The sequence below is a fragment of the Peromyscus eremicus genome, chromosome 8b (assembly GCF_949786415.1).
Source record: "Peromyscus eremicus chromosome 8b, PerEre_H2_v1, whole genome shotgun sequence".
Classification (NCBI taxonomy): Eukaryota; Metazoa; Chordata; class Mammalia; order Rodentia; family Cricetidae; genus Peromyscus; species Peromyscus eremicus.
The window spans coordinates 22,243,581-22,258,465 of NC_081424.1; the positions used below are offsets into that span (position 1 = coordinate 22,243,581).

Consider the following 14,885-nt stretch of genomic DNA (forward strand, 5'->3'; position numbering starts at 1 on the left):
AGGCCCTCCCTAAGGTTTTTGTTTTGTTTTGTTTTTTAAACAATTGACAATCTATTGCTGTCATTTAAATTCAGGATTCAAAAACATAACTAGGCTAGTGCTATAGGCCTGTAACCCTAACTACTCAAGAGGTAGAGGCAGGGAGATGCCATCAGAAGCTGACTGGGATAATTTAGCTAAGATGTAACTCTAGGGTAGAGTGATGTAACACAATGGACAAGCCCCTACCTATATTCACAAGGCTACGGGGTTCAATCTCCATCACCACACACAAATTTTATTTTGTATTTAAAGATTTATTAGTTTTATTTATGTGCATGTGTGTGAGGCTGTGTGAGTTTATGGGTACCACATGTATATACAAGTGCCCACGGAAACTAGAGGGCATCAGAACAGGCAGTGAGTCCACGGATGGCGGGTGCTGGAAACAGAACCCAGGTTCTCTGCAAGAATCATAAGAGCTGTTAAATGCAAACAAGCTGGGCGGTAGTGGTGGTGGTGGTGGTGGTGGTGGTGGTGGTAGTGGTGGTGGCGGCGGCGGCGGCGGCGGCGGCGGCGGCCTATGCCTTAGGCAAGCAGATCTCTAAGTATGAGGCCAATCTGGTCTACAGAGCTAGTTCCAGGACAGCCAGGACTGCACAGAGCAACCTTATCATAAAAATAAAATAAAATTTAAACAAACAAACAAAACACCACAACTGCTAAATGCTGAGCAATCTCCCCACCCCCCTTTACACCATTTTTAAAAGGCCATGGAAGTGTCTCCTATCTTTAGACACTGGGAAAGTCCAGTCCAGCTCCCTTGTTTTGTTCAGTGAATTTTCACCTTAGTCTCTAGAGGTTTGGGCTAAGTTTCCAGGCCAAAGGCTGTCCCTTTATCGTATTTTAGGAAAATTGTTCAACTTCTTCACCTGCCCAGGGTACTAGGTCCCTACCCACACGTTACCTCTCCTAAAAATTCCAGACTTCAGTTTCCAACGTGCCAAAACAGCTGAGCTTTGTGCTTGGAGGGAGAAAAAATAATAATAATAGTGAAGTTGGAGAGCTTATTAAAATCTTAAAAGTGAGTTTTCTCCATAAACGGCAGTGCACCAACGGTAGGAACATGTTTATAGGCTTTATTGGCTCCTCACTTCTGTTTTTCCCTTTTCTTAGTTGAGGCAAATATAACTGAGCTCCTGATGTGTAAAGTTGGCAGCTGGCAACCTCCAGAACTCAAGGGGAGACCCGGAACGAACAGCGCCGAACACGGCGGAAAAGGCAAGAAAAGCCGGGTAGCCTGTGGAAAAGATCGTTCATTCGAAAGTCTTCAAAAACGGTGAATTTTAAGGTTTTTTTTTTTTTTTTTCGTTGTTTGGTTTTTGTTTTCTTTCCGCGATCTCCAGATGTTTCTGGGAAATGACCAAATGCTTACTTGAGTTCTGATGTGCAGAGAAATGTCAGTGCCCACACACTTTCTTGTTGAATATAAACAGTCCTGGGAGGCACCCCCATTCCCCTGCCCCACACCCAACACACACACACACACACACACACACACACACACACACCCCTAACAAGGCAAACCCTCTGCCCCAGACATTTAGTGCACCGAGCCACCTGCCCCCATGCAGTGGGGTGCACGATGGAACCTTTTGGGGAGTTTCTGCTACACCCTTGTCTGGCAGTTACTTTTTAACCATGCTGATCACACCAGACTTAGTAAAGACAGTATAAGAGAGGTTTTCATTGCTATGGTAGCAGAGGCCAATAGCATTATTTTGTTTTATTAGTAAATAAAGCCATGCATGCATGTCTCTAATCCCAGCGTCAGGGAGACAGAAGCACGTGGATCTTAGTGAATTCAAGGATAGCCTGGTTTGTATAGTGAAACCCTGTCTCAAGAAGAACAAGGAGGAGAAGAGTAAACACTGAAGCCAGACTATGAGGACACACGCATAATCTCAGATGGGAAATGTGGGCCTAGGTTGGGCTACATAGAGAATTCTAGATGAGTATGATGGTGTGTGCCTTTAATTCCAGCACTCAGTGGACAAAGGCAGAGGGAGGTAAAGGCAGATTTCTGTGAGTTCCAGGCCGGCCATGGATACAGGGAGACCCCCATCTCAAAAAAATAAAACAAAACAAAGAACTATTGAAGATCGTAAACATCAACCTTGAGTGTATGCATGCATGTGTATGTGTGCGCACACACACATGCATTGACACACTCATGCACACAAGGGCATACATATACTCACATGCTGCATATTTGTACACATGTGGTCCAATACACATTCACACATGCATGTATACCATAAACATAAATACATACACACACACACACTCACACACACACACACACATAAATTTATCCTAGCTTGATGAGATGGTTTGGCAGGTAAAGGTGCCAGTTGCCAAGCCTACCAACCTATCAGTCATTCCCCAGGACTCACCTGGTAGAAGGAGGGTACTAACCCCCCCCCCCCCAAGTTATTTTTTGCCCTCTATAAAAGTGCAGTGGCAGGAATTCTCACACACATACACACAAATACATAAATAAATATAAACAAGTAAATTTATACCGTCTTTAGGCACAAACTAAGAAAACGACTCTGGGTTTAACCTGCAACCCTTTAGAAAGCAGGAGTAAACTATCAAGATTCGTTAGACAGAACTGGGACCCTCACCTCTAGCCAGAATGCCAGAGTCTGAATGGCCAGGGCTTTGGAAGACAGATGTTCCCGACACAGCTGTGGCTCAAGTTCAAGTTTTTCCTAACTCAGAGCAACTAGCATGCGGCTGACTGGAGTAGTTCTCTAGCATACCGACCTAAACTCAACAGAGCTACTCACCGTGTGTCAGTAAGAATGTGAGAGACACTGTCAGGAGAGCTAGAGGCAGTGTTTTTTATGTCCTCGTGTTGTGACAAGACTGTGGCCACAGCACTTGGGAGGCAGAGACAGATGACACCGGCGAACTCCAAGGCCAGCCTGGGTCACATAGTGAGTTCCAACCCAGCTGGGGCTACGGAACAGGACCCTATCTCAAAAACCAAACAAAAAAGGAAGCATGGTGGAATATGCTTGTAATCCCAGGATGAGCTGGAGGCAGGAGAATCAGGAGTTCAAGATCATCCTCGTCCGTACATTGATTTCAAGAACAGCTCCGGCTATATGAAGGCCTCTCTCCAAAAACAAAGTAAATAAATAGAATAAATATATCTTGGAGAACCACCCTACATCCATGAGTTTCATATTTTAGTGAGGCCAGGAATGGTAGCACACATCTTTAATCCCAGAACCTGGAAGGCAAAGGCAAATGGGATAGCTGTGAGTTCAAGGCCAGCCTGGTCCAGAAATACATTTAAAAAAAAAAAAAATCTTATCTTAAAAAAATAACATATTTTTAATTTAAGTGTAACTACACCCAGCACCCTAACATATATAATGTAGTATGTTAACACTCTAACAGAAGCTATGCATGCATGGCTGTAATTTCAGGATTCAGAAGGATGCATGCATGCCTGTAATTTCAGGATTCTGTAGGTAGAGGCTGGAGGACCAGAAGGTCTAGGCCGACCAAACCAAAACAACAACAACAACAACAAAAACCAAAACCTGATAATCAAGATGCACCTGATATAGTCTGTAGAACTCATAATTTATAATGTTTGCTTTACAATTTAAAATAAAAACAGCAGATATGGTAAGGGGGAACACGACTGCGGTTCTCATCTCTTTGAATTAAAAGCTCTCCATCTTCTATTATTTACTGTTCTACTTTCATCTAACTACTTGAAGCTTTACTAGCTCCTGACAGTGTAGAAATACATATGTAATTTCAGCACAGATTTTGGTGTTAAAGATTCTGTGTGTGTGTGTGTGTGTGTGTGTGTGTGTGTGTGTGTGTGTGTGTGTGTTGTTCTGAGACAGACTTTGACCATGTAGCTCAGGCTGGCCTTCAGCTCCCTGTCTTCGCGTCTCAGGCCTTTCCTTTAGGAATTACAGACACAGATGTGCACCTCCATGCCTGACATCCTGGAGTTAGAGCTCTATAACTGGTTTCTGACCTTGAATCTACAACTGAAGTTAAAATAGGTTAAAGAGAAAGATTCGTTTTTATCAAATTCCTTCCTTTCTTTTTCTTGATCATGATTTAGAACCATTTTTGATTAGATTCTTCTGGTTCATCTGTGGAGCCAAACATCCTTCAAATACCTTGACACCCCACATCCCACCCCCACACGTATTTACCTTAGCAAAACAAGTACCAAGTGATAGATCTCCAAGGTAGCCCTGGGGAAGCTGCAGATGTTTAACCTTTGTAATTAAAGCATGCTGTGGGGATCCATCAGAAGCACGCTGAATTTTTATCTTTGCTCGGGTTCTCACTTGTCTGGAAGACCTGAAGTATTTCATAATTAAAGAGGATGAGGAATGCAGGTGATCATTATCTAAAACTCCAAACATAGCAAATGTGGGAACGAGGGTACTGCCTGGCAGGAGACCAGTGATTTCAGTCAGCGTTAGCGCAAGCTCCAACTCTAAACTGATGATTCTCCCTGATAATAAGCTGTTATGGGTGAGAAGAGCTAAGGAAGCTGTAATATAAACTGGATTTGGTGGCATACACCTTAACTCCCAACTTGGGAGCTGTAGGCAGGAGGATCAGGAGTTCAAGATCAGCCTGGGTTATGTGGAACACTCTGTTTTGTTTTTTTGTTTTTTTCAAGACAAGGTTTCTCTGTGTAGCTTTGGAGCCTGTCCTGGAACTCACTATGTAGACCAGGCTGACCTCGAACTCATAGAGATCCACTTGCCTCTCCCTCCCAAGTGCTGGGATTAAAGGCATGCGCCACCACCACCCAGCATATGGAACACTCTTAAAGGTGTGATAAACAAAATAAAATACAAGTAACTGCATTAGAGGAGATTTTCAGAGTAGGAATCTGTTCACATGAAAGCACATTAAAGTTGAAAGAATTAGCTGCTGGATGTAGTGGAAAGTGCCTTTAATCTCACCACTCAGGAGACAGAGGCAGGTGAATCTCTGTGAATTTGAGCCTAGCCTGCCCTACAAAGCATATACAAAGTTCCAAGACAGCCAGAGCTACATAGAGAGACTCTATCTCAAAAACCAAAACAAAATAAAACCTCTTTAGAAAAGAAAGAAAAAGAGAGAGGGAGAAAGAGAGAGAGAGGGAGAAGGAGAGGGAGAGGGAGGGGAGAGAGAGAGACAGACAGAGAGAGAGAGACAGAGAGACAGAGAAGAGAAGAGAAGAGAAGAGAAGAGAAGAGAAGAGAAGAGAAGAGAAGAGAAGAGAAAGGAAGGAAGGAAGGAAGGAAGGAAGAAAAGAAAGGAAGGAAGAAAGAAACATAAAATTGACATTCTGATAGAAAGGGAGAAAAGATAGTTGAGCAGCTGTGGAATCAGCGGCATCTGTAGACTTTTTGGTCATTTGCCAGCAGTATGTCTGTTTGGGAAGTAAAGCCATAAAGGGCAAAGTGCTGGGCCAGGTTGGCTCAGTGGCAAAGTAGCTGCCTTGTAGGATGCTCCAGTCCTGACTCTAACACTGGGGAGAAAATCAACTTTCTGTCATTTTCTTTTTTCTTTTTTCTTTTTTTTTTTTTTTTTCCGAGACAGGGTTTCTCTGTGTAGCTTTGCACCTTTCCTGGAACTTGCTCTGTAGACCAGGCTAGCCTCGAACTCACAGAGATCCACCTGTCTCTGCCTCCCGAGTGCTGGGATTAAAGGCGTGCGCCACCACCGCCCGGCTTTTTCTGTCATTTTCAATCAGTCTGATACCAGTACTAAACTTACAGTTAGTGGCGGCAAAGGTAACCTAGTGATCAGTCCCAGCATGCCATGGGCATCTCATTTTTCGTTTAAATATTTTTGAACAACTATGTGACTTGATGCCCTGTGACCTTTATGAGGCAGCTGTGTTAAAGGCAGCATTACCATAAGGCTGGGTGTTTTAGCAAGAGTTAGAAGCATGCACATCTTCAGAGTTTCCAAAAATCCCAGGGCTTCTGGGGGATTTCCAACATGTGCATGCCATAAATTCGTCGCTTCTTGAGAAGTGTTCGTAAGAGCCAGGCACTCAATGCTATGGTGAAGTGGTATTCCAAGAAAAAATGAAGTAAGTGGACTCAAGGGGCCTGTGCAAGAAAAGGATGTCTGAAGAAATTGTTGCCTCGTTCAGGAAGACTTAGTCATGTGTTCATCTAAAAGGTAGGCTTTAAACAAGACTTGTCCACTCTTGTTATTTTTAGCATGTCCTTCCTAACCCCGAAAACACCATAAGCATAGGCGATGTCAGGGAAAAGCTGTCTGATCATTTAGATGTTATTTTCCACATTTGCTCTTATGGATAGCTCAGAACATGTACTTCTCATCACTGACTGGGGTTTACGTTGTTTTGGAACCAGACAGAACACCTTTCCGCTCACGATTTTCAGTGCCCATAATGTCAAACACAAATTTGTTCAAAGTCTCTCTAGGAATCTTTCTTTTTAATGTCTGGACCTAGGCATCTTGGAAACTGGGAGATGTGGGATTCCCTCAAACTGACAACCTAGTGTTTGCTGTTGAATCACATTGTGAGCTTGAGTCTCATTCCTGACCTATAAACAAAACATAAGCTCTGTCTCAAAAAAAAAAGTCAGGTAAAGTGAGGAAAGGTAGAGAGATGACTCATGGGTAAAAGCACTTGTCAGGCCAGGCTGATGACCTTAGTTGACCTCTGACTCCACAAAGTTATCCTCTGATCTACACACACACACACACACACACACCAATAAAAGAGCATTCTTGTAGTAAGTCCTTGATAAATGGGAGGCCTTAAGTAATGCTTACAATTTCTTCTAAAGGAAAAGAACAAAGAGACCATCCGCTTCCAGGAGAAAAATCCAGGAAACAGTCAGTTCTGAATGTCAACACATCACCTCTGTGTTGTCTACTTTCATGAAAGTTTTGGTAAGGAGAACATAGATATGTTTCTTCTTCTTCTTTTTTTTAATCACAAGGCCATGGGAAACAAATCCCTATGTCTTACTCTCCACCAGGTAAGGAATATTTTAAATGCATTCAGCTCCTCTAGTGAAGAAGCATATACAGTGTTACTCTCAGAACTCTGAGAATTAAGTGAAAAAAAAGATACCGTATAAGAAGAAGGGTCCACCCAGGGATGGGTAAGTACCTGATATCCCAAACATTCTAACCACTAGATAAGATGGCCAGATGCCCTGGAGTCTAGCACACACCTATTTTTGTTTTACAGATACCCCTAGACAATTGTCAGCCAGCCAATCAGGGTCCTGGACCCTGGAAATCCCTTCACCCCAACCTCTGCTATGATAAAAACTCTGCCCCACCTGAGCTCAGGGCTCTGCTCTCACTGCTGTGTTGGACAGAGGGACCAAGCTCCTGAGCTTGAAATAAAGGCTCTTTGCTTTTACATGGTGGGGGGGGGAGGGGGGAGGTGAAAATGGGTGGTGGTAGTCCACACCTGTAATCCCAGCCCTCAGGAGGCAGAGGCAGGTGGCTCTCTGTGAGTGTGAGCCTAGTCTACAGAGTGAGTTCCAGGACAGCCAGGATTATACGGAGAAACCCTGTCTCGAAACAAATGACAAAACAACGAAGAAGAAGCATCCGGTTGAGCATGGTAGCATGGGAGACGGAGATGTCTATGACAAGGGAACCCAGGAGTTCAAGGCCAGCCTGGTCAACATCGTGAGACCCAAACTCTAAAATAAACAAGCCAGCAAAACAGACAGACAAAACAGTTTGGATCAAAGCTGTAGTTATGAAGCCCTCCACTGTCAGAAAAGCAAAATTTATGGGGGATGAGATGGCTCATGCCTGTGGTCACAGAACTTGGGGAGCAGGGGCAGGAGGGTCATGAGTTCAAGGCTAGCTTAGACTATACAACACGTTCCAGGCCAGCCTGTGTTTCACATGCAAGCCTATTTCAAAAGGGCAAAAAGTCAGTAATAATAATAATAATAATAATAATTCACGAACAAGCAACTGACTGTCCATTAAGCAGGTCACTAACAAGCGACTCTCCATTCAGGAGCGTTCGGTCTTGAAGCAGAGCCACGGAGAAGACAAAAAATGAGGCTCTTCTCTGGCTACTTCAAAGTATAGATGGTGGCTTCTTTTCTCTTGCTCTCCCACCTCCACTGTGTAGCCAAAAGTGGCTTGAGCTTACCATCCTCCTTCCTTAGCCATTCCCGTGTGCTGAGATCCTGGGTGTACAGTGGTTTTCTTAATTTCTGTGTATTTGTCTTATACTTGGAGATAACAGTCTGCTTTCCAGAAATGGGTCTTTCTTAGTAAATTGGCATTTGACCTGTAAATATTCAGCATATGCAATTTTATTACAAATTAAAACAAAACCCCTGCAGCGCTGTGTGTGTGGACAGAATTTGTGCAGGCAAGAGGACAACATACGGGCGTTGGTTCTTTCCTTCTGCCCTGTGGGTTCCAGTTCAGGGTGCTGAGGCTTTGAGAGGCAAGTGCCTTTACTCACTGAACTGTCTCAAGCGTTAGAAGACACCGTGCACTGCAGCGATTAACAAGTGTAGTCCAGTGCGGTGACACCCTCTCTGGACAGGCAGGGCAGCTCTGGGGAACAGCCCCGAAATACGTATGTGGTGGCAGCCGCTGCAAAGTCTACTTTTTTTTTTTTTTAATTTATTTTTATTTTATTTGCGTTGGTGCTTTTGCCTGCACGTATTGTCTATGTGAAGGTGTCAGATCTTGGAGTTACAGACAGTTGTCAGCTGCCGTGTGGGTGCTGGGAATTGAACCCGTGTCCTCTGGAAGAGCAGTCAGTGCTCTTGACTGTTGAGCCATCTCTCCAGCCCCCGAGTCTACTTTCTTTCCACCTCTTTTCTCTCTCTTTCACTCTCCACCTTCCTTTCCCCCTCCTCCGCTCCTCTTTCTCCATTCCTCCCCGCCCTCCTGGCTTTTCATTCTTTCCTCCTTCCTTTCTTCTTTCTCAATGTCCTATTTGTGCACTCCTTTGTGAGCTCAGTGGCTTGAGGAAGATGTGGATGTCCTGCTCCGTAACTCTTTACCTTATCCCTTCGAGGCAGGGTCTAGCTGAACCTCATCTGTCCCCAGCCCAGCCCTGGTGAGCCTTTGGTTTTCACCCCCTTATAGAGCTGGGGTTACAGGAAGGGCACAATCCTGCATGCTAGGCAAGCATTGTATTCACCAAGCTCCATTCCAGCTACTTTTGCTTTCTTTTGGAGACAAGGTCTCATTATGCAGCCCAGGCTGGACCAGGACCAGAACCCACAGTCCTTCTGCCTCTACTTCCCAAGTGCTGGAATTACAGGAATGAGCCATCATGCCCGGCAAATTTATCTCATAACATTTCATCATTTCATACAGTGACTATTTCATACTGAGAAATATATATATATATTTTGGTTTTTCGAGACAAGTTTTCTCTGTGTAGCTTTGCGCCTTTCCTGGGACTCACTTGGTAGCCCAGGCTGGCCTCGAACTCACAGAGATCCGCCTGCCTCTGCCTCCCGAGTGCTGGGATTAAAGGTGTGCGCTACCACCGCCCGGCCATACTGAGAAATATTATTCTTTCATTGTGTGACACTGTCTTTCCCAAACTTGCCTTTATTATAAGTAATAGTGCAGAGTCTGTGCATTATCCTGGCAATGTGTGTAAAATTAAAGGAAGGAATTGTAGCTAGTCGAATGTCCTAGGACCTAGGTCAAATGGGCCACTTACAGGCTTCGCAGTCATCACGAGGGCATGTCTGTGACTGGCCTTCGCTTTGCCTCAAGATAGGAAGAAGCCTCCATTATAACGGCAGTGATAGATTCAAAAGGCTATGACGTCTTATCTTTCATAGTATCCCGAGATTTTTCTGTGGGAAGACTGAGAATGTTTCAGAGCTATCTAATTCACCTTCACTCAGCAATTCTTTTTCACTTTCTGCCTAGCTAGCTGCTTCACACAGAGAGCTGTAATTAAAGGACAAGACAGATTTCAACAGGACAAACTATCAGGGCGAAGATCAAGACGTGGTCCAGATTTCCCAGCGCCTGAGTTACTTCTTCTAACAAGCACAAAGAGTCCTCATAATGGAGCCTATGCCCCTGCTGAAGGTCTGCCTATTTGTTTATTTATATTTTTGCCCTTCTGGGGATTGAATCTCGGCATGCTAGGCAAGGGCTCTACCAGTAAGCTACACCTCTTGGCTTAAATAATAGTTTCCAAAACTATAAGAAAAATGAAAACTTATCACAGAAAATTTTAAAGAATCCTAAAAATGGAACAAAAAGAAAAACCCTTAATCCAACATCAAAACCAAAAACCAAACCAACCAACCAAACAAAGAGAAATTACAGTGGAAGGTGGTCATGGTGGCACATGCCTATAATTCTACCACCCCCTGGCTGAGACAGCGTTGCCAAGAGAAAAAAAAAAGTAGGTGAGAGTGGGGAGATACAGAGTTTTCTCCCCTCCGTCCCCTCCAGTTTTTTGGGACAGGGCTACACTGTATATCCTTGACTGGCCAAGAACTGGCTATGTAGATCAAGCTGGCCTGAAATTTGTAACCATCTCCGTCTTTACTTCCGGAGTCCCGGGATTACAGACTCACACCACCGTGACTAGTCTGTGTACTGCTGGGAATTAGGCTCAGGATTTTTCACATGCTAAACAAGCGCTCTACCTACTGGGCTACCTCCCGAGCCCATACATTTGCTATACGTAAATCTACCCTCTTCAGCTTTTGGTTATAGTTGATCTTGGAGTTTTTCTTGGTTAGATTGGTAGGGTGGCGCTGGCTATTGAACCCATGGCTGAAGACACACTATGCACACTCTCCACCTGTGTGGACATAACCATGTTTGCCATAACAGACCTCGTCAAGCACTGCTGCCGTTATTTATGCGAGGACTCCTTCACAGGGGGCGCATTTAATACTCCACAATTTATGGATGTAACATAAAGCAACGTTGCTCCATTTCTGAAAAACTAAGAAATTTTAAGCATACATTAAGAATTAGTGTCAGAGTTTTGAACGTGGATTTCATACTATAGCCTAGACTAGCCTGGGATGTACTACCGATCCAAAGCTGGCCTCAACCTCATGTCAATCATCCTGCCTCGGCTTCTTGAGTGCTGGAATTTACAGGTGTGAGCCATGATGCCCAGCTTTGAACGTTTTAAAGACTGAGTTTAGCAAGAACGAAATTCGATCTATTTTTAGTTGATATTTTGACATGTAAAATTCTAATTTGTTGTAATTTATGCTGCTTTTATTAATAGCGATACTGGTTAGAAATAAATTTGTATGTGATGGTTCCCTCGTTTAAAATGACTGTACCCCTACTTTTTCTGTTTTGTGATCTTAGTGTTTTAATTTTTTCAGATTTATTTATTTTTATTTCATGTGCATTGCTGTTTCACCTGTATGTGTGTCTGTGTGAGGGGATCAGACCCCCTGGAACTGGGGTTCCAGACAATTGTGAGCTGTCATGTGGGTACTTGGAATTGAACCTAGGTCCTCTGGAAGAAAAGCCAGTGCTCTTCTCCACTGGGCCATCACTCCAGCTCCATTTATTTTAATTCATTTTTTTTTTTTTTATATATTTTGTTTTTTTGAGACAGTATCTCCCTACATATCCCTGGCTGTCCTGGGTCTCACTTTGTAGACCAGGCTGTCCTTGAACTCCCAGAGATCCTCCTCCTTCTGCCTCTGAGTGCTGAGATTAAAGGCGTGTGAAATCATTCCCTAGTGTTATCATATGACTGTTTTTTTTTGGGACAGGGTTTCTTTGTGTAGCCCTGGCTGTCCTAGAATTCACTCTGTAGACCAGGCTGGCCTGGAAATCAGAGGTCTGCCTGCCTCTGCCTCCAGAGGGTTGGGATGAAAGGCATGTGCCACCTCTGCTGGTGAGTGCTTTGATTTGTAAAGAAGTTAGAGTGGAAGGTGTAGTTCAGTTGATAGAGTGCTTGTCTACCATGCACAAATCCCTGGGACTTAGCCTTAACACTACATAGACTGGGTAAGGGGACACATGCCTATGATCTGAACACTGCTTCAGCGGCATAGACCATTTGAGGCCAGTCCCAGCTACGTGACAGCCCGTCTCAAAAGAAAATATAAAATTAACCTTATGCCTCCCACCCCGACCCCCTGCTGTGGAACAACCTTTGTACATTGTAAGTATGTGTTACTCTCATTGGCTGCTAAAGAACTGGCTGGCTGATGGCTAGGCAGGATAAGGTTAGGTGGGAGAATCAGACTAAGAATGCTGGGAAGAAGAAGGGGGGAGTTAGAGGAGACACCATGAGATGCAGAGAGAGCAGGATGGGACATATATACATGAAGGAAACAAGCCTTGGACATGAGGTAATTGAGCCTCATTGCAGCACATAGATTAATAGAAGTGGGTTAATTTAAGTTATAAGAGCTAGCAAAAAACAAGCCTAAGCTATTGACCAAGTATTTATAACTAATATTAAGTCTCTGGGTGGTTATTTAGGGTGCAGCTGGCTGAACAGAAAAGTCCACCTACACCCCCCACCCTTGTCTCTAACTTATTACACATTATGTAATTAAAAAATTTTAAATTATGGAGCTGGGGGTGGAGAGATGACTCAAAAGTTAAGAGCGTGTACTACTCTTGAATAGAGGATCTGAGTTCAGTTTGCAGTGTCCACATTGTGCAACTCACAGCTGCCTGGAACTCCAGTTCTAGGACAGCCAAAACCCTCTTCTGACCTCCATATATACCTGTACTTGAGTGTACATGTAGCTACATACTACATACATACATACATACATACATACAATCAAACATAAAATAATAAATCTTAAATTTTTAAAAAATATTTCTGGTTTGGGTATGAAAATTGTTGGATCAGCTTTACTTTCAAGATTAGAAGGCCTTTGCATTAGACAGAGATTTGGTATTCAACCATATTTCTTTTAGATAGGGTGTCACTAAGTAGTTGTGGCTGACCTGGAACTGACTATGTAGACCAGGCTGGCCTGGAACTCACAGAGCTCCACCTGCCTCTGCGTCCCTAAGGCATGTAGTGCCACGCTTAGCTCAATCACGAATTTACTGCAGATCTTCTGTGTAGGCTTTTGTTTTTATTTGAATCTTTGTTAAGAAGGGAGAATAAACAAAGCATACATTGGGAGACTGCGGATGTGGTCCAGGTGGTAGAGTGCTTGTCTAGGGTTTAAAAACCCTGGGTTCGATTTTCAGAATAGAAATTCAAACTCATCTTCAGCTACAGAACAAGTACAAGGTCTAACTGAGACACACGAGATCTTGTCTCAGGAAAAACAAAAGCAGAAAGGCATAGACTGGAGTCTTTTTCTTCATAATTCACAATAATGCTATTCTCCTCCTCTCTGTTTTTTACTTACTTACTTACTTGTTTGTTTGTTTTGCTTTTTCAAGACAGGGTTCCTCTGTGTTGGCTGTGCTGGAACTCACTCTGTAGACCAGGCTGGCCTCGAACTCACAAAGACTCGCCTGGCTCTGCCTCCAGAGTGCTGGGATTAAAGGAATGTGCCACCACCACCCAGCTCTGTTTTTTTTATTGAGACAGGATATCTCTATGTGTGACAGGCTGCCTTTAACTCAGTACTTATGATCCTCCTGCTTCAGCCTGTGCAGTGCTGGGATTACAAGCATGTACCCCTATGTTGGCATATCTATCTATCTATCTATCTATCTATCTATCTATCTATCTATATCTATATCTATATCTATATCTATCTATCTATCTATCTATCTATCTATCTATCTATCTATCTATCTATCTATATATATATATATATATGACAGTGTTTTTTATTAAGACAAAATTATCCTCATTAGTCCTTTGGTGAAACATTGTGTCTGTGAGATCAACTTATAGAATGATGAGTCACATGTTTACCAAGATACCCAGAGCAAGAAAAAGTGAAGTCACGGTGATATCAGAGGGAGAGCCTTACCATGGGGGTGGGAAGGAGTCTGTGCAGGTGAGTACAGTAGGCGCTATATAACAAAGTCAGTGTGGGATGGGAACTGCCCGCACAAAGCCCGCAAGAGCTGTGGGGAGAGCATGAGCCATCCAATGATGGAGCTGAACCAAAGCCAGTGGGTTTCAGTGCACACTCCATAGGCTTTCCCGAGAAAGGATGAAAAAATTGGAAATTTAATAACTCTTTTCTCCTCTCTCTTCCACCAGATGAAAACTACCCACCTTGCTCTGATGTGAGACCATCTGAAGAAGAAAAAATGCCAATATTTTCTAAACAACGTTTTGTAGAAATTTTCAAAGCTACAAGAAGCTCACAAAAATAATACTTCACTAACAATCATTGGTCCTTCTTTTTTTTAAGATTTTTTTAAAATTTTTTTTTTTTTTTTTTTTGGAATTTCACGTCATGCACCCCTATGCCACTCATTTCCTAGTCCTTCCGTATCTGTCTTTCATCCTTGTAGCATTGCCCCTAAAAGAAAATAAAAATATGAATTAAACAAACAAACAACAACAACAACAAAAAGCAACAAAACACTTCGCTCCTCCATCTTTCCCGCCTCTCCATCACCTCTTCATTCATCTTAGTGGCATTTGGAGCTGCGGTGTGTCATGGAGTAGACCCTTTTGTCCACACAGTTTTACTTGCCAATGTTCATGGTAATGAATTATTGGTCTGGTTCAAGGCCTCTGACTTCTGCTACACCATCCATACTGGACCCTCACAGAAACTTCTCTCAGACATCCTGCTTTTGCCTGGAGTCATGGAGATCGTGCAGCTATGGTTCCGTAGGACCAGTCCCTTCACATGGTCCGGCAGGTCATAGATGGAGCCAATGTTGGGATGGGCCAACTCAAAGCCCTGGATGTGGGC

General features: G+C 43.4%; 1 long non-coding RNA gene across 2 annotated transcripts; it reads left to right on the forward strand.

Annotated features, from left to right (window-relative positions):
* Positions 1–1,200: 1,200 nt before the first annotated feature.
* On the forward strand, positions 1,201–14,348 carry LOC131918829 (uncharacterized). Of its 2 annotated transcripts, none has more exons than XR_009381099.1 (5): positions 1,201–1,330; positions 6,855–6,960; positions 7,050–7,175; positions 9,958–10,122; positions 14,219–14,348. It is a non-coding gene; the product is annotated as an uncharacterized LOC131918829 (long non-coding RNA). The 2 variants fall into 2 exon arrangements; XR_009381098.1 differs by having other exon boundaries at positions 9,962–10,122.
* The last annotated feature ends 537 nt before the right edge of the window (positions 14,349–14,885 follow it).